General features: G+C 35.2%; 1 pseudogene; it reads right to left on the bottom strand.

Moving 5' to 3' along the window:
- LOC124964123 (heterogeneous nuclear ribonucleoprotein A3-like) overlaps positions 1–24871 on the bottom strand; it is a 53062-nt pseudogene extending 28191 nt beyond the window's left edge.
- Positions 24872–25355: the final 484 nt, after the last annotated feature.

Below are 25355 nucleotides of genomic sequence, written 5' to 3'. Positions count from 1 at the left end.
AGCAACTTGCTTTTTCTGAGACTGGCTTTGAACTTGTGATCCTCCTGCCTCAGCTTCCCAAGCCTCTGGGATTACAGGCTTGCAGCACCATACCCAGCACCTTCTTCTTCTTCTTCTTTTAAAGATTTTTTAGTTGTTGATGACCTTTATTTTATTCATTTCTTTATATGCAGTGCTGAGAATCAAATCCAGTGCCTCACACTTTCGAGGCAAGATCTCTACCGCTGAGCCACAATCTCAGACCCACCTTATTCTTCTTAATAACTTCTTTCATTTTCCTTCCACAGGCCTTCTGTGGAGGTGTAAAATACTACCACTACCAGTTGAGATGGAGATTAAGATATAGCATATTTAGGTGATTCTCAAAGATAAGTCTCCTGCATAGACAGGACTATAATAAGTACACAAATTCTTTGTGGGCATCTTCATCACAAAGCCAAATAGTTTCTTTGTCTTATTGTGGTAAAATGTATGTAACATAAAATTTGCCGTTTTACCTATTTCAGTGTTATTAATGACATTTCATACAGTTATGCAATTATTACCATTGTTTCCAATTTTTTTTTTATCACACCAGCATGTACCCCACTAACAATCTCTTTTTAAAATGCTCTTTAGTTAACTAATTTTGATCTTGGTAATTTTCTGAAATTTAAATATCCAAGAAAAATGCTGTCATTTGGTTATTAATTCAAAATGATCTTCCATTGATAATTAGATATTGAACTAATAAAATTTATCTCTTTTTAAAATAAATTTTCAGATTCTTCTATTCCCCAAGTGAGTATCTTGGCTAATATTCTTGAATAGAAATACAATACTCTCTGGGAAAATATTTACAAAGCAATTTTAAATTTTTTGTGTGTGAAATAAATAAAACAGGAAACAATATAAGACTTTTAAATGAATTCTAATGCTAATGGCCAGGGTACTTGTGTAAAAACATTTGGAAAGTAGATTTATAATACATTTGCCTGGCTATCACTCACAATGTAAGTACTTGTGACATAAACCTCAATATACCCTCCTTTATTAAAGAGCACATTTTAACAAAAATATGTTCTACTTATATGACAGTGAGGTTAAATTACAAAATTGATATAAGAATCTCATTATAAGCTGATATTTCCCATATGAGGCTCATGCTTTTCTCCAAAAAGATCTTTGTGAAATGATAAGAAATGCTAATTATATATTATTACTATAATATGGTACAACAATTTCTAGTGTAAAACTAACAATTTCTAGTGGTAAATGGATGTTTTAATTATTAACAATTTGAATTAGAAAATTATTTCCTACTTAGTAATTTTAGAATTTAGTAGTAAAATAATCTTTCATTCATTCTGTCCCAGAGAAATTTAAATATTTTACTACACATATGCACATGTGATTGTGACGTGTTATTGTTTTTATTTTGAATCTTCTTGAAAGCAGGTTGAACATGGATTTCACTTTAGGAGAAATTTGTTTACAACTAACTTAACAAAAATTCTTCCATATGCTTCTAGAATAGGTTCAAAACATGAAAATCTTTAAATAGTATTCTCTTATAACTGTTTTGTTATAAAGACTCCCACCCCACCTTGGGGCTCTACTTACAAAATGTTGTTAAAAGTTATTACCTTACAGTTACTTTTTGTTGTTGTTGTTGTTGTTGTTTTATTTTGTTTTGCATATTTTTCTTTAACTTGCCCAGGCTTAATTTATTTTTTAAGATAAATATATGAGTGGCTTATGGTGATCATTGTAATCTAATTCAAATTAGGTGCAATACAAAAATTTTAAGAATTATTATTGTACTAAACATTTTAATATCTTTTGCAGAGAAATCTACATTTTATTAATTCTAATATGTTAAATATAAGGACAATATAATTCTCATATGGCATTAGAACCAGTATTTCTGAACTACGAAACCACAGTATTTAATTCAATAATTTGCCCAACTTACTAAGGTACAAAAATAATCAAAAGGGGGTTAAGAATAGAAAATGAGTTTCCCTTCTCAAACAGATGGATTTTGACCCAATATACTAAATGGGTTATAAAATTTATTTTAGTGAACTGGTTTTGTTATCTGTTACTCAGGAGTAATAATCACATTTAATTTGCTTTATTAAAGTGCACTTTAGCTTTACTTCCTGATGGCTCTTGAAATAAGATATTAGTTGATTCTTTTCAGTGAATCTAATTAAAAGGCTATGGTTAAGAAATAAAAGTGCAAATTTTTTTTTTTTTTTATAATATGTAGACTTTTTTAATGTCAAAATTTGCTTGTGGAAGGATGTAGTACTGTGAAGGGGGCACCTAACATGGAACCTAGCAGAAGAATAAAAGAAGTTTTATCTGCAACAAAAGTGTTCCAATTTATTTATCTATCTAGGTATGCAGCTGACAGACTCTGTGAAGATAGTCACCCATCACAGCATACAATCCAAAGACATTTGGAAGAGGTAAGTTTGACCAAAGCTCTTTTTTTAAATACCAAACATGTGGCTCCTGAATCCTGTTTTCTATCATCTTGAAGCTCTTTTTTATGAAAAATATTTCAGTCCAAAGATGCAATAAACTTAATTAAAAATGAACAAACTTAAAAGAAAATGTCAGAAAAATTCTCTGATAAATATTAATGAAGATATCTTATTTAAAGAAACCACAAGAAGACTGGAAATGTAAATTTTTAGTAACTGTCCAAGTTGGAGTGAGAGAGCAAGAGAACAGTCAGTTTTGGAATTATATGAAACTTATAGTCCATTAATAAAGAATCAGGGTAGGGGGTTGATACTTTCCTGCCTACTTTCTGCTATCCTTTTTTTGAAGCACCGATAACGTTCATGCACATTTCCTAATCCTTCCTTCATCTTTACCTGTGAATGGGAAAATGTTTGTTGTTCAGATAATATTGTAGAATTATAAACATGTTCTTTAATTCTTCCTTTTTCCTACTTTCTGTTTGAGAAAATGGTATCAAAGATCTTAGGAAAAAAATCACAGAAATCTGTCTTCTTTTTAAATTCAACACTATTAACAGGGATTAGAGTTAAAACTGTTTTCAACTAGACCTCAACATTGTGGAAAGCAGATTAGTAGTAAATCAAATTCATTTGCTAGTTTGGGCTACATGATATTAAAAGTATGACTATTTAGTTGATATCTATAATAGGAAATATGAATTTTTAGGAAAAAAAATTTTGGGTATTTTGAGCAAAAGCAAAGAAACTTTGGTTGATCCCTGAAATAATGGAAAAGCTTCATTTCACAAAGTGTAAGGAGATGGAATCTTGTGGAATTAAAGAAGAAAGACTCATTCTATACCAAATCTAACTAGTATTTTAAACATAAAGAAGCTTACTTTCAGATGCTTCCTCAGAGTCCGAGGACAGGATTTAAATGGGGGTTTTGGTGGTGTGAGATGATGGATGAGGGTCTCCTCTGGTTGCCAGAGGATTCTGTGACCAGCACAAAAACTGCTTGGTCTAGATTAATTAATTGCAGGAACAGTTTATTCAGATGCAGGGCAAGCACTGTGGCTAAAAATCTCAGCATCTGTGTTGATTAAAGATCTGAGGCTGGAGGAAGCACATAGTTGGGGGTCTTAGATAGGTTTGGGAGCCATATGGGCCTCTCTTAATGAGGGAGGGCTTCTGCGATCCAAGTCTCAAAGCTGTGCTCTTCTAGTCAGCATTAATGGAATGTCTCTTGCCCAGTATCATGTCACTTCACAGTAGTATTAGGGTACTATAATTTCTCCTAGTTATTTGTTTATACGGGGTCTCACCATTATTTTTCATTTTCTACAGACCTGGTGATAAGAGAGCAGGGTGCAAAATCTTCCTGGCCTTGTTAAAGTTGGGGGAAGATCCTGAACAAAATTTATGTTTGAAATGGCTTTGTCAATTTTATACTTATTAGGCTATTATGATACCTTTAAGATGTGAGTTGTAGGATGTATATTTTCTGAAACTTTATTTTTAGGATATGATATCCACAATCAGCATTTTTGCCTCTGACTTTATCTTTTTTATAGCCACGGAAATGTACTCACAGTTTCAAATGAAAAGGAAATCATAAAAATAGAAAAAACAAGTTGCACCAATAAAACTAAACTTCTTTAGGCTGCACAGTCTCTTGGACATTATAATTTGGGACATTAATAATTTGGTAATATTATACCTTGACTTCTTATAAAATTTGAAGCTTATCCAAGGATTTTTCAGAATTATGAAATTACACTCCACAAGGATCTTAAGTCAGTCCTAGGTTTAGATTCTCACTTGGGAAACAAAAACTTGGGTCCTGAGTGGTATTTTTATTAAGTTCTTTATTCTTTTTACTTTGTTTGATTTTCATAGCAATTTTTTAAAAAGCATTGGTGGTAGAGTCTATTTGTGTCATGAATTGGAATCCTTTCTTTATATCATTATTTATAAAGACTTTTAAATTATGAAATATATCACAAATACGTGTGGCAAATAGTGTACAGGAAGATTTTAAAAATAATAGTATAATAAATACTCATTTGTTCCTGGATTTTAAGAATTAGTATATGACCAATTTTTCTTGAGTGTTTTTCTAAATTACAGTCCCTTTCTACCCCGCTCAGAGGTAACCACAGTATGCTTGTATGTGATATTTTTCTTTTTCTTTAAAAATGTACAGCTCCATATATTTTTTTTGCATTATACATACACGTATGCACATGTTGGAATGATGTTTTGTTCTGTAAGATTTCTATTTTTCTCACTATCATGCTCCAGCAATTCATCCACGTGAATATGTATAGCTGTTGTCTATTCATTTATGGTGCAATAGATAAAACCACAAAGGGACTACACCATAATGTATCAATATATCCCACACATGAAGGACTTTGGGTAGCTTCAATTTTTGCTCTTAGGAAGAGGGCTGATATGAATGTGTCCTCTGGCACAAATGGGTGTGAATTTCTCTGAGGAGTAGAATTAACTGGAACATGAGGCAAGTATATACCAGATTCAGAATTTCTAGGTTATGCTTAATTGTTCCTCAAAGTTGTTTCACATTCACCAGCCATGGGTGAGAGTTCCTGAGGCCCTAGGTCTTCACCAACACTTAATGTGATTAATATAGGTATACCTTGGACTGAGGTTGTGGCTCAGTGGTAGAGCGCTTGCCTAGCATGTGCAATGCACTGGGTTTGATTCTCAGCATCACATTAAAAAAAGTAAAATAAAGGTCCATTGACAAGTAAAAAATATTTTAAAAAATAAGTATACCTAAGTTGTTATCTGATTATTGAAATATATTATTTTAATTTAAATTTATATTTCACTAGGTACTCATAAGACGCAACACATTTTTATATGTTTTTTTTGTTATCTGCTGTGAAATGTTTTGCTATTAGGTTGTTATCAGTTCCTTAATTCTTACTCTTTCTTTATATACCTATAACTTAATCCATTGTTGGTAGGGTAAATATTTTCCAGTTTTCAGTTGTCTTTTCACTGACTTTATGATGCCTATTGATGAATAGGAGTGTTGAATATTTAAAATTTTTATTTTGAGATTATTTTAGATTCACATAGTTATAAGAAATAGTACACAAAGAATTGTATATCCTTCACCCAGTTTTTATCAATGATAATGTCACATTACTATAACAATATCATAACCAAGAAATTGACATTAACATAATTATCATTGGACTTATTCAATGTCACCAGTTATACATGCACTCATTTGTGTATGTGTGCCTACATATATTAGTTTTATGCTAATTGTATCTCCTGTTATATCTTGGTGTAATTATCACCACATTCAAGATACAGAACTAGCCATTGCCACAGGACTCCTTCATTTTACTTCTATATAATCACATTCATCATGTTTCCTTTGCCATTTCTAACTTCTGGTAACCACTAATCTGGTCCCATTTCTATAATTTGTCATTATAAGAACATTATATGAGTGAACTCATATAGCATGTATGAGTTTGAGCATATAGCATGTTTTGAGATTGGTTTTTCTTCACTTTGAGTAATTTCTTTGTTATCTGTTGAAGCTGTGTAATTCACTGGTTTGTGCCTTTTTGATGCTGAGCTTGCTATTTCACTGTACATATGTATCATAGTTTATTTTATTTACTAGTTGAAGGGTAAGTGAATGTTTCTGGGTTTGGGCTGTTACAAATAAAGTTTTGTGAGAATCTGAATTGTTGTTGAAGTTTTTAAAATACTTAATCTTTATTTTCAAGAGAATGTTCAGTTATACAGAAAAATTGACCAGGAAGTATAATGAGTTCCCAAAGACTCCCTTGCTCCCCAAAATCTTCCTCTAAAAACATCTTACATTATTATGGCACCTTTGCAACAACTGATGAGCCACTATTGAGTACAATATTATTAAACAAATTCTATAGTTTACATTAGGGTTCACTCTTGTAAATTCTGTGGGTTTTGACAAATGTATAATGAAATGTATTCAACATTATATTATTATACACAATAATATTAGCTCTCTAAAGATCCTCTCTAATGAATGTATTCATTCCTTCCTCGTTTCCCTTTGACCACTGATCTTTTTATTTTATCTGTAGATTTTTCCAGAACACCATACAGTTGGGATCATATAATATGTAACCTTTTCAGATTGACTTCTTTAACTTAGCAATATGCATTTAATGTTATTTTAGAACTTTTTGTGTCTTGATAGTTCATTTATTTTTATTGTTGAATAATATTCCATTGCTTTTTTTAAATTTTAATTTTAATTTTTTAATTTGTTGTTTTTAGACATACATGACAGTAGAGTGTATTTTGACATATCATACATACATAGAGTATAAGTTATTCTAATTAGGATCCCATCCTTTTGGTTATATGTGATATGGAGTTTCACTGGTGGTATATTCATATATGAATATAGGAAAGATATGTCTGATCCATTCTGTCTTTCCTACTCCAATCCTCCCTCCTTTCCCTTCATTCCCCTTTGTCTAATCCAAGGAACTTCTATTTTTCCCTCACTACCCTCTTATTATGTATTAGCATTTGCATATCAGAGAGAACATTCAGCCTTTGGTTTTGGAGATCAGCTTATTTCTCTTAGCATGATAGTCTCATTTCATACATTTATCAGCAAATGCCATAAAGCCACTCTTCTTTATGACTGAGTGATATCCCATTGTGTATATGAACCACATTTCCTTTATCCATTCATCTCTTGAAGGGCAATTAGGTTGACTCCATAGTTTAGCTATTGTGAACTGAGAAGCTATGAACACTAATGTGGCCATGTCACTGTAATATGCTGATTTTAAGTCCTTTGGGTATAAACTGGGGAGTGGGATAACTGGGTCAAATGGTGGTTCCATTCCAAGTTTTCTTAGGAATCTCCATAGTGCTTTCCAGAGTGGTTGCACCAATTTGTAGTCCCTTCAGCAATGTATGAGCCCCTTTGCCAACATTTATTGTTACTTGTATTCTTGATGATCACCAGTCTGACTGGAGTGAGTTGAAATCTCAGTGTAGTTTTCATTTGCATTTCTCCAATTGTTAGTGATGTCGAAATTTTTTTCATATGTTTGTTGACTGATTCTATTTGTTCTTCTGTGAAGTATATGTTCAGTTGCTGTGTCCATTTATTGATTGAAACTCCTGCTTGTTTACAAGATCCATGTGAATGATGTTTTTCCCTATCCTTTTACCTTCAGTCTATGAATGTCTTTGCCTATGAGGTGAGTCTCTTAGAAACAGGATATTCTTGGGTCTTGTTTTTTAATCTACTCTGCCAGTCTTTGTCTTTTTAAAAAATGTTTTTGAATGATAAATTTAGGCCATTTACATTCAATGTTATTTTCAAGAGGTGTTTTTTATTCCCTGTCATTTTGATTTATTTCTGGTTTTTAGTATGTATTTTGTCTTCATTGCCTGAAACTCTGTTTTCCAGTTGGTCTATCTGTTGGTGATGCCTTCCAAAGAATTTTTCATTTGGTTTATTGATTCCTTCATTTGAGCATTTCTGCTTGTTTTTTTTTTTCTTTTCAGAATCTCTTTATTGAGTGATCTTTTGCATCCTGTATTTCCCCCCTTAAATCGTCTTTTACCTCACAGATCAATTTAACTATGAAAATTTTAAACTAGTTCTCTGTCATTTCTTCCACTGTGGTGTTAATGGATTCTGTTATTGAATTGTATTGGTTTGTTTGAGCCAATTTTCCCTTGCTTTTTCATGTTTGTGTGTTTGCCCATTTGACATTATAGTTTTGAGGCAGTAGAGATTCTATCCCGTGGATTTATAGGGACTCAAAAGTTCCCAGTACCTCACAGTTTAGGGGGACAGATGTTAACAAGAACCAATTTAGCATCAAACCACATATTTCCTGCTCTGGCATCTATATGGTAATTGTCACAATAAACAGAGATGATATGATCAGTTATTGCCCATGGTCAAAACAGTAAGTTTACAAACTGATTTATAATTTTAAGTTGTGAAAAGATATGGAAAAGAAGTAGTGTGGGATGTGATGTTTGTGTGGGAAGAGGAGAGAAAATAGAAGTAGAAAATCGAGAATGAGTGAAGGAGTAATCACAAAAGGTCGGCTGTTAGCTGAGGAAAAGAGAGAAAGAGAATCTAGGGAGACATAAGTGAGAGAAAAAGGTGTATAGAATAAAAAATTTTAAATTAATAATACAAATAAAAATAAGAGTAAAAGAGTACAAGGACAAAACTGATGTATTCTAATCATATATCTATAAGTGGCTGGATTGGAGGTGGTGGTGGGGAAGCCAGGTAGGTTTCCACCACCAGCATTCCCCTGTGTAACCCCCTCTCCATGTTTGATTTTCTCCTAGTCACTTGGGCACACTCTCTGTCATACAGTGTGGGTTTGCAAGGCCTGTATTTTGGGCCAAACTCAGGTTTGCCAGGAATTATCTCCCCCAGCAGCCAGTCACTGAGCCACAGCTGCAAAATGGTTCCTTCCTCTCCTCCGAGGGCAACTGAGAGAGAGGTGGCTTCTTTCCTGCACAAGGATATTGTGCAGCACACCTTCCAGTTTAGTTGGGCAGTGTCTTTGATCTCTGTTCTCTTCATACCCAGACACATCTCAGGCCTCCTAAAAATCTGGGTTCCTTTAATTCCCTCATCCCTCCACTTTGCTCACTGTTGCCGGTGCCTTCAGTGGCAGCTGTGGCAGTGGCACTTGGAATTTCTAACTTATTTTATTATATCCAACCTCCTAAGTCCCCAATCTGCTTTGAATGTGGAGCATTAAATCCCACATGCCTTTATTTTCACCCACCTTGCTGAGAAGCTGCCAGTCTGCTTTCACGCATGGAGCAGCCAGAAAAGTGACCTCTTCTATTCTGCCCATCTTGGAACTCTGCAGTCCTGGGATTTTCTTTGATGAGAAGTTTTTGATTGCTAATTCAATTTCCTTACTTGGTATTGGCCCAATGAGATTTTGTATTTCTTCATGATTCAGTTTTGGTAGGTTGTATGTGTTTGGACATTTTTTTTTTTGATTACCTAATATTTTGGCCTAAAGTTGTTCATAGTATTCCTTTATGATCCTTTGTAGAATTAGTTGCAATGTCTCCTCTCTCATTTCTGACTTTGAATCTTTTCTTTTTTTCTTAATATATTAAAAGGTTTGTTTATTTTCTCAAAAAACCAACTTTTAGTGTCACTGATTTTTTTCTACTCTTATTTTAACTTCAATTTCATTTATTTCTGCTCTGATATTTATTATGTCTTCCTTCTACAAACTTTGGTTTAGTTTGTTCTTTTTCTAGTTCCTTGTGGTGTTAACATTAGGTTGTTTAACTGAGATTGTTCTTTTTGGTAGGTATTTATTGGTAACACACACTTCAATGATGTTATGGGTTCAATTCCAAATCATTGCAATCATGATAGAGTGAATCACATGATTTTTTTTGGTTTTCCAGTGCATGTAAAAGTTACATTCGCACTATATTGTAGTCTATGAATTGTGCATTACGTCTAAAAACAAGATAGGTGCTTTCATTAAAAATACTTTATATCTAAAATATGCTAGCAATCATCTGATACTTTAGCAAGATGTATTCTTTTTGGTGGCAGAAGGTCTTGATGGTTGGTGACTGAAGAGTGTAGTGATTGCTAAAGGTTGGGTTGGCTGTGGAAGTTTCTTAAAATGAGAGAACAATGAAGTTTGCTACATCAATGGACTCTTGCTCTCATAAAAGATTTCTCTGTACTGTGCCATACTAGAAGTTCTATCTACTGTTTAAAGTGGAGTATTGAAATCTTCTATGATTTTTATATTGCTCCCATTTCTCCTTTTAGGTCAGTTTATATTTACTTTATATATTTTGCTTGGACATTGAATGAATGGACATTTTTCATTTATAATCTTTTTGTTTTTGTTGTTATTGGTACTGGGGATTGAACTCAGCAGCAATTTACAACTGAACTACATCCCCAGCCCTTTTTAATTAATAATTTTAAAATTTTGAGATGGGGTTGCCTGGATTGGCCTAGAACTTGTGATCCTTGTGCTTCATGCTCCCAAGTTGTTGGGATTACAGGTATGTACCGTGCTTGGCAGTTATATCATCTTGATGAATTGTGCCATTATTATATAATGAACTTTTCTCTTGCAACAGATTGCGAGTGAAAGTCCATTCTGTCTTTTTAAATTAAAACTACGCCTGCTTTCTTTTACTTGTCATTTGACTGGAACATCATTTTTCATAATTTCTCTTTCAGTCTATGTGTGTCTGTCTTTAAAGGTGAAGTGAGTTTCTTACAGTCAGCAAATCACTGAATCTTGTAGCTTTTTTCTTTTCTTGGTACCGGGGATTGAACCCAGGTGTGCTTAACCACTGAGCCACATCCTCAGCTGTTTATTTTTTTTTTTATTTTTATTTTTTGTGAAAACAGAAGTAAATTTATTAAGACATGTTTTTTTTTTATTGTATACAAATGGGATACATGTTGTTTCTCTATTTGTACATAGAGTCAAGGCATATCATTTGTGTAATCATACGTTTACATAGGGCAATGATTTTTATTTTTTTTCCCTTCACGCCCACCCCTCCCACCCCTCCCACCCCTCTTTTCCCTCTATACAGTCCTTCTTTCCTTCATTCTTACCACTCCGCTCTCCTTATCCCTAACCCTAAACCTAACCCTAAACCTAATGCTAACCCCTCCCACCCCCCATTATATGTCCTCATCCGCTTATCAGCGAGATCATTCGTCCTTTAGTTTTTTGAGATTGGCTTATCTCACTTAGCATGATATTCTCCAATTTCATCCATTTGCCTACAAATGCCATAATTTTATCATTCTTCATTGCGGAGTAATATTCCATTGTATAAATATGCCACAGTTTCTTTATCCATTCATCAACTGAAGGGCATCTAGGTTGGTTCCACAATCTGGCTATGGTGAATTGAGCAGCAATGAACATTGATGTGGCTGTATCTCTGTAATATGCTGATTTTAAGTCCTTTGGGTATAGGCCAAGGAGTGGGATAGCTGGGTCAAATGGTGTTTCCATTCCAAGCTTTCTGAGGAATCTCCACACTGCTTTCCAGAGTGGCTGCACTAATTTGCAAACCCACCAGCAATGTATGAGTGTTCCTTTTTCACCACATCCTCGCCAACACCTATTGTTGCTTGTATTCTTGATAATCGCCATTCTAATTGGGGTGAGATGAAATCTTAGGGTAGTTTTGATTTGCATTTCCCTTATTACTAGGGATGTTGAACATTTTTTCATATATCTGTTGATTACTTGTACATCTTCTTCTGTGAAGTGTCTGTTCATTTCTTTAGCCCATTTGCTGATTGGATTATTTGTATTCTTGGTGTAGAGTTTTTTGAGTTCTTTATAGATTCTGGAAATTAGCGCTCTATCGGAGGTATGGTTAGCAAAGATATTCTCCCACTCTGTAGGCTCTTTCTTCACATTTCTGATAGTTTCCTTTGCTGAGAGAAAGCTTTTTAGTTTGAATCTATCCCAGTTGTTGATTCTTGCTTTTATTTCTTGTGCTATGGGAGTGCTGTTAAGGAAGTCTGATCCTAAGTCAACAAGTTGTAGGTTTGGACCAACTTTTTCTTCTATAAGATGCAGGGTCTCTGGTCTGATTCCGAGGTCCTTGATCCATTTTGAGTTGAGTTTTGTGTAGGGTGAGAGTTTTGCATATGGTTTTCCAGTTTTTCCAGCACCATTTGTTGAAGAGGCTGTCTTTTCTCCATTGCATATTTTTGGAACCTTTGTCTAGTATGAGAAAATTGTATTTATTTGGCTTTGTGTCCATGTCCTCTATTCTGTACCATTGATCTACCTGTCTATTTTGGTACCAATACCATGCCGTTTTTGTTACTATTGCTTTGTAGTAGAGTTGAAGATCTGGTATTGCAATACCCCCTGCTTCGCTCTTGCTACTGAGGATTGCTTTAGCTATTCTAGGTTTTTTATTGTTCCAGATGAATTTCATAATTGCTTGCTCTATTTCTGCAAGGTACATCATTGGGATTTTAATTGGAATTGCATTGAATCTGTATAGCACTTTAGGTAGTATAGCCATTTTGACAATATTAATTCTGCCTATCTAGGAACATGGGAGATCTTTCCATCTTCTAAGGTTTTCTTTAATTTCTTTCTTTAGTGTTCTGTAGTTCTAATTGTAGAGGTCTTTCACCTCTTTTGTGAGATTGATTCCCAAGTATTTTATTTTTTTCGATGCTATTGTGAATGGGGTAGTTTTCCTAATTTCTCTTTCTGAAGATTCATCACTTATGTATAAAAATGCATTGGATTTATGAGCATTGATCTTATATCCTGCTACTTTACTGAATTCACTTATGAGTTCTAAACGTTTTCTGGTGGAATTTCCAGGTTCCTCTAAATATATAATCATGTCATCAGCGAACAGGGATAGTTTGAGTTCTTCTTTTCCTGTTCGTATCCCTTTAATTTCTTTGGTTTGTCTGATTGCTCTGGCTAGAGTCTCAAGGACGATGTTGAATAGAAGTGGTGAAAGAGGGCATCCCTGCCTTGTTCCAGTTTTTAGGGGGAATGCTTTCAGTTTTTCACCATTTAGAATGATATTAGCCATGGGCTTAGCCTAGATGGCCTTTATAATGTTAAGGAATGTTCCCATTACCCCAATTTTTTCTAGTGTTTTGAGCATGAAGGGATGCTGTATTTTATCGAATGCTTTTTCTGCATCTATTGAAATAATCATGTGATTCTTAACTTTAAGTCTGTTGATATGGTGAATGACATTTATTGATTTCCGAATGTTGAACCAACCTTGCATCCCTGGGATAAAACCCACTTGATCGTGGTGCACTATCTTTTTAATATATTTTTGTATGCGATTTGCTAAAATTTTGTTGAGAATTTTTGCGTCGATGTTCATTAAGGATATTGGTCTGAAATTTTCTTTCCTTGATGTGTCTCTGTCTGGTTTAGGTATCAGGGTGATATTGGCTTCATAGAACGAGTTTGGGAGGGTTCCCTCCTCTTTTATTTCATGGAATAGTTTGAGGAGTATTGGAATGAGCTCTTCTTTAAAGGTTTTGTAGAACTCGGCTGAGAACCCATCTGGTCCTGGACTTTTCTTTGTTGGTAGGCTTTTGATGACCTCTTCTATTTCATTGCTTGAGATTGGTTTATTTAAGTTGTGTATGTCCTCCTTGTTCAGTTTAGGTAATTCATATGTCTCTAGAAATTTGTTGATGTCTTCGAGGTTTTCTGTTTTGTTGGAGTATAGATTTTCAAAATAGATTCTAATTATGTTTTGTATTTCACTGGTGTCTGTTGTGATGTTTCCTTGTTCATTCCGAATTTTAGTAATTTGAGTTTTCTCCCTCTTTCTCTTTGTTAGTGTGGCTAAGGGTTTATCAATTTTATTTATTTTTTTCAAAGAACTATTTATTTTGTTAATTTTTCCAATTGTTTCTTTTGTTTCGATTTCGGCTCTGATTTTAACTATTTCCTGTCTTCTACTACTTTTGGTATTGGTCTGCTCTTCTTTTTCTAGCATTTGAGCTGTAGTGTTAAGTTGTTTATTTGTTGATTTCTACTTCTTTTTTTGAATGTGCCCCATGAAATAAATCTTCCTCTAAGTACTGCTTTCATAGTGTCCCAGAGATTTTGATATGATGTGTCTTTGTTCTCGTTTACTTCTAAGAATTTTTTATTTCCCTCCTGATGTCTTCTGTTATCCATTCATCATATAATAGTGTTTTATTTAATCTCCAGGTATTGGAGAAGTTTCTGTTTTTTATTCTGTCATTTATTTCTAATTTCAATCCATTATGATCTGATAGAGTACAAGGTAGTATCTCTATCTTCTTGTATTTGCTAACAGTAGCTTTGTGGCATAAAATATGGTCTATTTTAGAGAAGGATCCATGTGCTGCTGAGAAGAAAGTGTATTCGTTCTTTGTTGGATGGTATATTCTATACATGTCCGTTAAGTCTAAATTGTTGATTGTATTGTTGAGATCTATAGTTTCTTTATTCAATTTTTGTTTGGACGATCTATCCAGTAGTGAGAGAGGTGTGTTAAAATCGCCTAGTATGATTGTGTTGTGGTCTATTTGAATTCTGTAATTGAGAAGGATTTGTTTGACGTACGTGGATGAGCCAATGTTCGGGGCATAGATATTTATGATTGTTATGTCTTGCTGATTTATGCTTCCCTTAAGCAGCATGTAATGTCCTTCTTTATCCCTTCTGACTAGTTTTGGTTTGAAGTCCACATTATCTGAAATGAGGATGGATACTCCAGCTTTTTTGCTGTGTCCATGTGCATGGTATGTTTTTCCCCATCCTTTCACCTTTAGTCTATGGGTGTCTCTTTCTATGAGATGAGTCTCTTGCAGGCAGCATATTGTTGGATTTTTCTTTTTAATCCAATCTGCCAGTCTGTGTCTTTTGATTGATGAATTCAGGCCATTAACATTCAGGGTTATTATTGTGATATGATTTGTATTCCCAGTCAATTGACTCATATTTGTTTTGGACATGATTTGGTTTCTCCTTTATTTGGCTATTCCTTTAGGCTAGCGCCTCCTGTTGCTGATTTGCATCGTTGTTTTTCATCTCTTCCTCATGGAATATTTTGCTGAGAATGTTCTGTAATGCTGACTTTCTTTTTGTAAATTCCTTTAGCTTTTGTTTATCATGGAAGGATCTTATTTCATCGTCAAATTTGAAGGTAAGTTTTGCTGGGTATAAGATTCTTGGTTGGCATCCGTTTTCTTTCAGGGTCTGGATTGAAAAATCTGCTGATATTCTTATTGGTTTCCCTCTGAATGTAATTTGATTCTTTTCTCTCGCGGCCTTTAAAATTCTGTCTTTATTTTGTATGTTAGGTATTTTCATAATAATGTGCCTTGGTGTGGGTCTGTTGTAATTTTGTATGTTTGGAGTTCTATAAGCCTCTTGTACTTGGTTTTCCATTTCATTCTTCAGATTTGGGAAATTTTCTGATATTATTTCATTGAATAGATTGTTCATTCCTTTGGTTTGTTTCTCTAAGCCTTCCTCAATCCCAATAATTCTTAAATTTGGCCTTTTCATGATATCCCATAATTCTTGTAGATTCTGTTCATGATTTCTTACCATCTTCTCTGTTTGTTCAACTTTGTTTTCAAGATTAAATAATTTGTCTTCAATGTCTGAGGTTCTGTCTTCCAGGTGTTCTATCCTATTGGTTATGCTTTCTATGGAGTTTTTAACTTGGTTTATTGTTTCCTTCATTTCAAGTATTTCAGTTTGTTTTTTTTTCAGTATCTCTAACTCTTTATTGAAATGATCTCTTGCTTCCCGTATTTGGTCTTTTAACTGTTGATTGGTGCGATCATTTAATGCCTGCATTTGCTCTTTCATCTCCTCCTTCAATGCCTGCATTTGCTCTTTCATCTCCTCATTTGCTTCCCTGATCGTTTTAATTACGTACATTCTGAACTCCCTTTCTGACATTTCTTCTGCTGTGCTGTCATTGGGTTTTATTGATGTAGTATCTAGGTTTGTTTGGGACATTTTCTTCCCTTGTTTTCTCATATTGGTCAGCTGTCAGTGGGACCCTGAGATATTGCAGTTTTCCGCTGTTGGCTTATAGTGTCCCAGTAGATTTCCAGTGTATCACCTCCCAGCCTTCAGTAGCCTGATGTCTTGGAGGAATCTGATTATGCAGTGCATCCGAAGAAAACTGCCCCTAGCCCCCTACTGGTTCCACGGTTTGGAGCTGGCTCTGTGCGGAAATGCTCTCACTGTGGGCCTGCACCGTGCAGCTGGCCATGTGGGAGGAGCCCACTGCCGGAGTGTGGAAGGCTACCTTGGGAAGACTCTAGCTGCCCTGCCCAGCTCCCATAAGCCACCTCTATCTGTGCCTGCCACCCGGGCCGAGCTTTACCCAGTGGGCAGACTCACCTGTGGCTCTATTTCAGTCCGAGTCTTCAATGCCTCCCCTTCTTAACTCCTGGGTTCTGGAGCGACTGGGGGTGCAGTCACCCTCTAGGCCGCCATCTTGGATCGCCCCGTGAAGAGAGCCTGTGGCCAGAGTGGGCAGAGCCGCCTGAAGAGGTCTCTGGCTGCCCTGCCCTGATCCCAGAGGCTGCTTGCGGATCGAAGCTCTCCGTTGGTTCAGGGGCTTGTGGCTGGTTCTATGTAGAAAACCTCTCACTGGGCGGTCTGGTCTGAGAAGCTAGCCTTGAAAGGCACCTCCCACCGCAGGGGTCCAGGCTACTTGGGGAAGTCTCTGGCTGCCCTATCCTGGTCCCTGAAGCTGCTTGCGTGCCCGAGTACGCTGTGCTGCGCTGGCTCCAGGACTTGGAGCTTGTTCTGGTCAGAAAGGCTCTCACTAGGGGGCCTGCTCCGAGAACCTGGAGAAGCTGGCTGTGTGGGCGGGGCCCACCGCCGGAGTGCACAGGGCTGCCTGTGGAAGACTCTAGCTGCCCTGCCCGGCTCCGATAAGCCACCTCTATCTGTGCCTGCCACCCGGGCCGAGCTTTACCCAGTGGGCAGACTCACCTGTGGCTCTATTTCAGTCCGAGTCTCTCAATGCCTCCCCTTCTTAACTCCTGGGTTCTGGAGCGACTGGGGGTGCAGTCACCCTCTAGGCCGCCATCTTGGATTGCCCTCAGCTGTTTTTGAGACAGGATCTCACTAAGGAGCTTAGGACATCACTAAATTGCTGAGGCTGGCTTTGAACTTGAGATCCTTCTGCCTCAGCCTCCCAAGTCACTGAGTGTTTTTAGTCAACTTTTTCACTGCTGTGACTGAATGACCCAGCCAGGACAACTGTAGAGGAGGAAGAGTTTATTTGAGGGCTCATGGTTTCAGAGGTCTTAGTCTAGAGAAGACCAGCTCCATTCCTCAGGCCTCGCGGTGAGGTTGAACATCATGGTGGAAGAGTGTGATAGAAGGAAGCAGCTCATATCATCAGGAAGTAGAGAGAGCGACTCCACTCTCTAGATACAAAATATATACCCCATAGCCACACCCACAATGAACCATTCCCTCCAGCAACATCCCACCTGCCTCCAGTCACCATTGAGTTAATCCCACAGGGACTAATTCACTGATTAGGTTAAGACTCCCACAACCCAATCATTTCTCCTCTGAACCTTCTTGCATTGTCTCACATGAGCTTTAGGGGGACACCTCATATCTAAACCATATCACTGAGATTATAGGCATGCACCACCATGCCTAGCTAGATCTCATATTTTAATCCATTCAGTAACTGTGTCTTTTGATTGGAAAAATCCATCAAATACCATCTTAAGTATTTATTGATAGGTAATAATTTATTATTGCCATATTGCTTTCTGAGTGTTTTGTAGTATTTTCTTTCTCTCTTACTGTCTTCCTTAGTGATTTGATAACTTTTTTATGTGTGTGTGATGGTATGTTTTTATACAGTTTTTATACACAGAAGTTCTTAATTTCTTCCCCCCCTACATTTTATGTTACCGACATAATAATTTACAACTTTTAATATCATGTATCTATTAATGAATTGTTCCTCTAGTCGTTTTTAATACTTAATTCCTTTTAAATCTTACACTAGAATTAAAAGTGTATTATGCACAACCATTATAGTATCAGAATATTCTGAACTTGATGATACACTTTACAGTGAGTTTTGTCCTTTCATATGTTTTCATGGTGTGTGTTAACATCCTTCTATTTCAACCTGAAGAACACAATTAACATTTCTATAAGGTAAGTCTAGTGATGCAGCTTTTGTTTGGTGAAGTTCTCATCCTTCCGTTTTTTCTGAAAAGCAGCCTTGACATACGGTATGTTCCTGGTTGGCAGTTTTTGTTTGTTTGTTTGTTTGTTTGGTTTTTCCTTTTACCAATTTGAGTATGTCATTCCACCCTTTCTTTGCCTGCAAAGCTTCTGCTGAGAAACCTGCTTTGTCTCAGTTGTGATAACCTTGTAAGTAACTGTGTAACAAGCCACTTTTCTTTTGCTGTTTTCAAAATTCCTCTTGTCTTTTTCTTTTTTTTTTTTTTTCAGGTTGGAGGGGCTTCTGGGGATTGAATTCAGGACTTCATGCCTACTAGATATGTGGTCTGCCACTGAATCCTTTTGAGTGACTTTTGAGAATTTGTTTATAATATATGTCAGGGATCATCTCTTTGTATTTAATCTGTTTGAGGTTCTTTTGGCTTCATGATGCTAGATGTTCACTTCCCTCTTCATATTTGGTTGGTTTGTTGTCATTATTAAACTAAAGTTTTTTTCCTTCCCTCTTTGTGTTTCCTTTCTATTACTTCCATAATGTGTGTGTTGATTCTGTGATATTGTTCCATATATTCCATAGACTTTCTTCACTCTTTTATTCTTTTTGTTCCTCTCATTGGATAATTTCAAATCATCAGTCTTTGAGTTCATGTATTCTTTCCTCTGCTTGATCACATCTGCTGTTGAAGCTTTCTATAGAATTTTCCATTTCAGTCATGTGTCCTTCATTTTCAGATTTCTGTTTGATTCTATTGTCTATCTTTGGCTTCTTCTAGCTTACGTGGATCATCATTTCCTTAGGGTCAATTACTATGGCTTCATTTTTATTCCTCTGGTTGTGTCATGTTTCCTTAATTATTCCAGTTCCTGTGGACTTGAGTTGGTATCTTTGCATTTGAAGAAGTAGGCAGACATCTCTTCCAGTTGTATAGACATGACTTTATCAGTGAAAGCTCATTGTTGGTCAGTCCATCCAGAAATTATGAACAGGGGCTGGGGAGATAGCTCAGTTGGTAGAGTGCTTGCCTTGCAAGCACAAGGCCCTGGGTTCAATCCCCAGCACCACAAAAAAAAAAAAAAAAAAGAAAGAAAGAAATTATGGGCACACCAGTTGTTGGGGTCCACTGGTGACCTTGTTATTGGAGTCTCCAGTGATTATGCCTGGACTATAACCCACAGGAGCTAATTTGTGCCCGATTCTGTGAGGGTAGGTCTAGAGTCTGGGTCCCCTGGAATGGGTGTATGCCTTGAGTCTGTGTGGGCAAGCCTGATACATGAGGTGATGGCCTGGCACTAGGGAAGGCTTGAAGACTGTCTGTGAGAGCTGACCTGTTAATAGGATTAAGTGGAGTGGGCCTGGTGTTGATACCTGCACTGAAACTGGGAATCACTTTCCTGTTTCTATGTGGAAAATCTCTCAATTCTGTGCTACCCCAGTGTGGGGGCAGTTTCCTAAGATGAAACATAGATTACTGATATGAATTCATTTATAATATGTGCACTAAGTGGTATAAAGTTTCCTCTAAGCAATGCTTTAGTGCATATCACAAATTTGGTGTGTTATATCTTTTGTAGTCACTTTAATACATTTTCTAGAGAATTAAGTTTGACAATGGATTCTTTAGAAATGTGTAATTTTCAAATTCTGGGTGATTTTCTGAATGTCTTTCTGTTACTAGTTTATTTCCATAATCAGAACACTGAATTTTGTAAATTTATTTAAATTTGTTAAGGTTTGTTTTACAACTTAAGATACTGCCTATATTTGTGAATGCTTCATGTGCACATAATAAAAAGGACATTTATTAGGTCATTCAATCTAAAAATGGCAATTAATTAATTAATTAATTAATTTGGTTGACAGTAGCTTTTAGGTATTGTTGAGTTCTAATTTTTCTAATGATTACTGAGAATCTCCAACTATACTAGTGGACATTTTTATTTCTATTTTCATTTCTATAACCTTTGCTTTACCTATTGTCAATATCATTTGTTATGTGCATACATGTTTAGGATAGCTTTGTATTTTTGGTAGATGGACATTTTTGCCATTATTTAATATTCTTCTTTATCTCTGATAATTCTTCTTTGAATTCTACATTTTCTGATAGTATGACCATTCCAGTTTTGTACTTATATGTTATGTTTTTTCCTATCATATTTCTTTTAACCTATCTGTTTTTATTTAAAATGGGTTTTTTGTGACTAATACTTTTTACTAATTTTTTGAGTTATTTAAACCCAATTATTCACCTATTGGCTGAATTTAGTCATGTGGGAACATCTTCTTTCCAGAAAGACTGTGTATTGTATTTTTTTATTTGGGCCTATTGCCTGTACACATAAACACCAGTAAACACATACACACATATGTACATTTGGGGTTTCTTCCTAAAGAAAAAGTGAAAGTGAATGTTGAGATATGTGAGAAGCCATCTCTGCTTTAATATACCTTTGGTACTTGTAAACTGCTTTTACCTATCAAATAAGGATGTATGCACTATTCTTTTCTTTCTAAAATAATGAAATAATTTTTGGGGGACTGGGTACCAGGGATTGAACTCAGGGGCACTCGACCACTGAACCACATCCCCACCCCTATTTTGTATTTTATTTAGAGACAGGTTTTACTTAGTTTCTTAATGCCTCGCTTTTTTGCTGAGACTGGCTTTGAACTCTCGATCCTCCTGCCTCAGCTTCCCAAGCCACTGGTACTACACAAAGTGCACCACTACGTCCGACTGAAATGATCAATTTCCTTGATCATTTTATATAACTAATTATCTTGTTAATATTGTTATTTTTCTTGTTAGATTACTCAACATAGGTTAAATATCAAATCGCTTTATTTTTAGGAAATTACAGGGGATAATTTTGTCATTACTTGAAAACCTAAGTTTACTTTGTCAAGGGGGTTTAATTTTTCAAATTTAATATTTCAAATTTCTTGGCAATCATTTGTTTTCAGTTACATAGAGGGTTTCTGTTTTAAGAATGCATTTTTCTTCAAAACAAAATCAGAAATTAGAGCATCAGTCACCTTAAGTGCCTCTCCATGAGGAATAAATCAATTTCCAGACTTCTAGGGACAAAATTCATTCCAGACGAACAAGGTGTGAGTACTTGTGGTGAGAGGAGTCGGGCTGTTATATGACACCACCGTCGAAAGTGTTCAGGTCACATGTGCCATTTATTAGTGGCATTCCCCCTTTCCCACCTTAAAAAAAAATATATTTTAACACATTTTAAAACAAATAATATAAATACTCCTTTGCTACCTAATGTTGCTACCCAAATTCATGTTTATTACATTTAAATATATAATGTATTCTGTCAAATTGAATACAATATGATAAAGGAAAAACAATAAATCTAGAAATTATGCATCAACATTTGTGATGTTTATTACTTTTATTTAGTTACTTTCCTCTAGGTTGAAGTTACCAAAAAAGAAAATTATATTCAGAGTAAAAGCACTTAGGTTTTATTATCAAAATTTTTTACAATGACATTCTTCTAATATTTGCCTTAATTCCCTTTTCTTTATGATAGTCATTGTGCATGGCATTATACTGAAAATTGATCTACTTTTTCCAAAATTTGGAATCTAACCTAATTTAAAACCCATTAAAATTTGTCCTGCTTTTCTATTTGTACATTTTAATTTAATGTAATTTTAAAACATATCTTTTTAGTTTTGACAAGCGTATGTCATGCTTTCTCTTGGAAACTTAATATATATCAGACAATTATTTCATATATATGTTTAATTTTTTAAGACATATAGTTTTTAAAAATAAGAAACACTGAATTTGGTGACAAGGGCCCATAGTCCCAGCTACCTGTGAGGTTTGAGATGAATCACTTGAACTCATGAATTCAAGACTAACATGAGTAACATATTGAGATCTTGTCTCAAAGGAAACAATAACAACAACAACAACAACAAAATGAATAAAACTAAATTAAAAGAAAAAAGAAAAGAAACATATTCAGGTAATGGCAAATTTATACAGTGTTTAAACCTGCCTCAAAAAAGACTTATAAATATGAACTTAAATATAGTGAACTTAAATATAGGAGAAAAAAATTCACAATAAGATACCAAGAAATAAATACAAAAGGTTCATTTTTCAGACTCTCAGATTATTACCAAAAGTAACATGTATAAACAAATCCTGTTTCCATTTTAAATTGTTATTTTAAATGGATTTTCATACACAGAAAATTTACAAAACAAAGATATAGCATGAATATTTGAATGGAGTAGACTGTTCTAAAGATGTAGAATGATTATTTAAAGGTGAGTGAGATGCTTAAAATTTCATAACCTCGAACAAGAGATAAACAAAAGATAAGTGTTTGAGAGAGGACCACTTATATCTATGGCCTTGGTCTACTAATACTATTTTCAGATAATAAAATTCAGACAGAAGCAGAAAATTTTAATTTAGGGCATAGAAACAAATCAAATGGCCTAAAACAAATGTCATATAAAACAATTATTGAATGCCATAAGCAAGTTAAAAGGTTTATGGTGCTCTGAATTGATTCTGACTTAAACACAGGAGGATATAAAAAAGAAAAATCTGGGAGAAAGTGATCAGTACACATTCATTATAAAAGAAAGGCAGGTTTTTAAATGAAATGATTGCCGTGTCATGAAGTAATTTCAATTATTTCACAAATATTTAATTAAAAATGTTCTTAGTATAATAATAGGCCTACAGTGAGCACCTCTTATGAACTATTTCTTGTTCTGTTAGAATTAGTCAATAATTATGAGAGACAAAATTTCACCCAACATGTTAAAAGCTTGTCCAGCTGAAATTAAATAAGGATGCTATAAACCACATGCTCTGGAAAATGCCAAAGCCAAGAACGTCTAGACAAATCTTGAAGTAACAGAGTTTTCTGTAATTTTGCATGTGTGCAGCAGAGGGCACTAATATAATTATAGTGGTTATTTCTGATGGGAGTAATTATCTGTGATTCTGGGATACACCGGAAGTAGTAGACAAGTCGTTCTCATCTTCATCAATGAATAGTTTCCTTTTATCTAAACAGGGAAATTCTTTCCATGAAGTTTACTTAATTTTTATAGCTCAAGGGCCATAATAATAGAAAGTTAATGTTGATTATTCCCTAAGAAATCAACAACGCAACTAGTGATCTCTGAACATCATAAAGCAGCTCCCTCAGAAGGCCAATAACCCTCTATCAACACTTCCCCCACTCCTTGCTCTCACAGAGCTACACACACCTAACTACATCTTCTCCCAGAACACCAGAAATCTTGAAGTGGAAACCCTTTTGGCTATGTTAGCAGCTTTTTATGACACTGTTGAAATGTCTGATTGTAATGATCTCCACAAGGTGATGGAAACTTTGACACAAGTGGAAAGACCAACAATTAGCAGTTATGAAAGAATGAAAAAAGTTTACCAAAATCATACTAAAAAATGTTGTTTCATCACAAAGAGGGAAAACAGATGGTCAAACAGTTTGTGGTCTTCACTTTCTAGGTAAAATTAATAGAATAATTACTATCCTTATAAGAAGCATAAGGTATGTGCAGTAAAGAAAATAATCACTTGCTTTGTGAATTTTACTGTGCTAGATGTGTGACGATGTTCAGATTATTATGGCAAAGACCCTTCTTTCCAGATGCTGAAAGACTAATGGCAGGCAGCAGATGCATTAACCCATAAATTAGATGAAATGTGGTAAGTTCTGTGGGAACAGAGAAAAGGATATGAGTCTGGGAACCTCTGGGAGCCAGAAAAGGCCTGTGGAGACAATGACATTTGAATTGGGATTTCAAGGATGCATAGTAGGCATTTTATTAGCTGAAGAAGTGGTGGAACAATCTTCCAGGAAGACAGGAACTACTCCTGCCAAGACTTGGAGGCATAAAAGGCTAACCACAAAATAAATACATCTCCAGCATTTAAGGGAACATCCAACTGGAAGCCACAATTTTGTATTTGGTAGAAAGCAATTTTAGTATACTATTAAAGTTATTCATAGTGGATGCTTAAGAAATTCAAGAGAGAGTTAGCTTTGAATTTCCAGAGTACTTTGTTATTCCCAGGAGTTTTTAATTTGTGCTACATGGGAATAGGGAGAGGTTATTTGTTTCAACATTTGCTTTTGACTACTGCATTTTTCTGTTTTAAGAAGCTGAAAGGAGTCAGGAATTTGGCAACTTATTTTTGAAGGGTTATTGCTCTCAATTCTAGAAATTCCTGATTCAAGTGCTTAGTTGATATTGTAGTACATTGGTTCTGAGAAACATTGTTTTATAGCCAGAAACTGTAGAGACAATAGGTATACATATTTTCTGTTGTTTCTTCTGGTCTTTGCATTAGTGTTGAAAGATTAATCATAGTCGGTTATATAGTCAGAAGCAATTGTCCTCAGAGGGTGCAAATGAGAATTATTTAGAGACCAAGACTCACTATGGAGCCAGTTACTCAAACAGGTATGGCCCACCCACTTTTAGGGCATTTGAAAATATTTGAGACTTGAAAAATAATTTATTGGCTTCAAAATACTAAAAGTGGCAAAATAAAAAATTAATATCTCTAATTGTGTACAAGAGTAACACTAGCCACTTACCTTCATCCTAAGTCAATACTTTTTTAGTTATATAAAAAATATTTGGTGTGAGATATGGGTTGTTTTGTATGTCTTATGTGATTTCAAGTAAGGCCTCCCAAAATAAAAATGTTTAGGACCTTTAAACGCTTCAAAATATCTGCTTGCCCTGTTCATTGATTCCACATTATTTCATATTTGTATACTATTCTGGGAATTTTGAATTACAAGAATCTGCCACACTTGTTTCTAGGATGATAGCAAATGCTGGACTCATGGAAACTATGGGCCTCAATTCCTGATTTTAACCCTGATTCGTTTTTGTTTCTGGGGGATGGTTAACAGCAACCCAGTTCCCAATGACATTGCTTCGCCCAGGGATCATGTCTGTTCCCCGATATTCTAGCTTTGGAGGGCCAAAGAACAACAATAAAAAAGAAAACTCAAATTTAAACTCATAGGTAAAATTTAAGTTATTAGATAGGAGATACATATTAAGTACGTTGCCAGT

This window comes from Sciurus carolinensis, chromosome 14 (assembly GCF_902686445.1).
Source record: "Sciurus carolinensis chromosome 14, mSciCar1.2, whole genome shotgun sequence".
Taxonomy (NCBI): Eukaryota; Metazoa; Chordata; class Mammalia; order Rodentia; family Sciuridae; genus Sciurus; species Sciurus carolinensis.
This window is presented reverse-complemented; position numbering and strand designations above follow the sequence as displayed.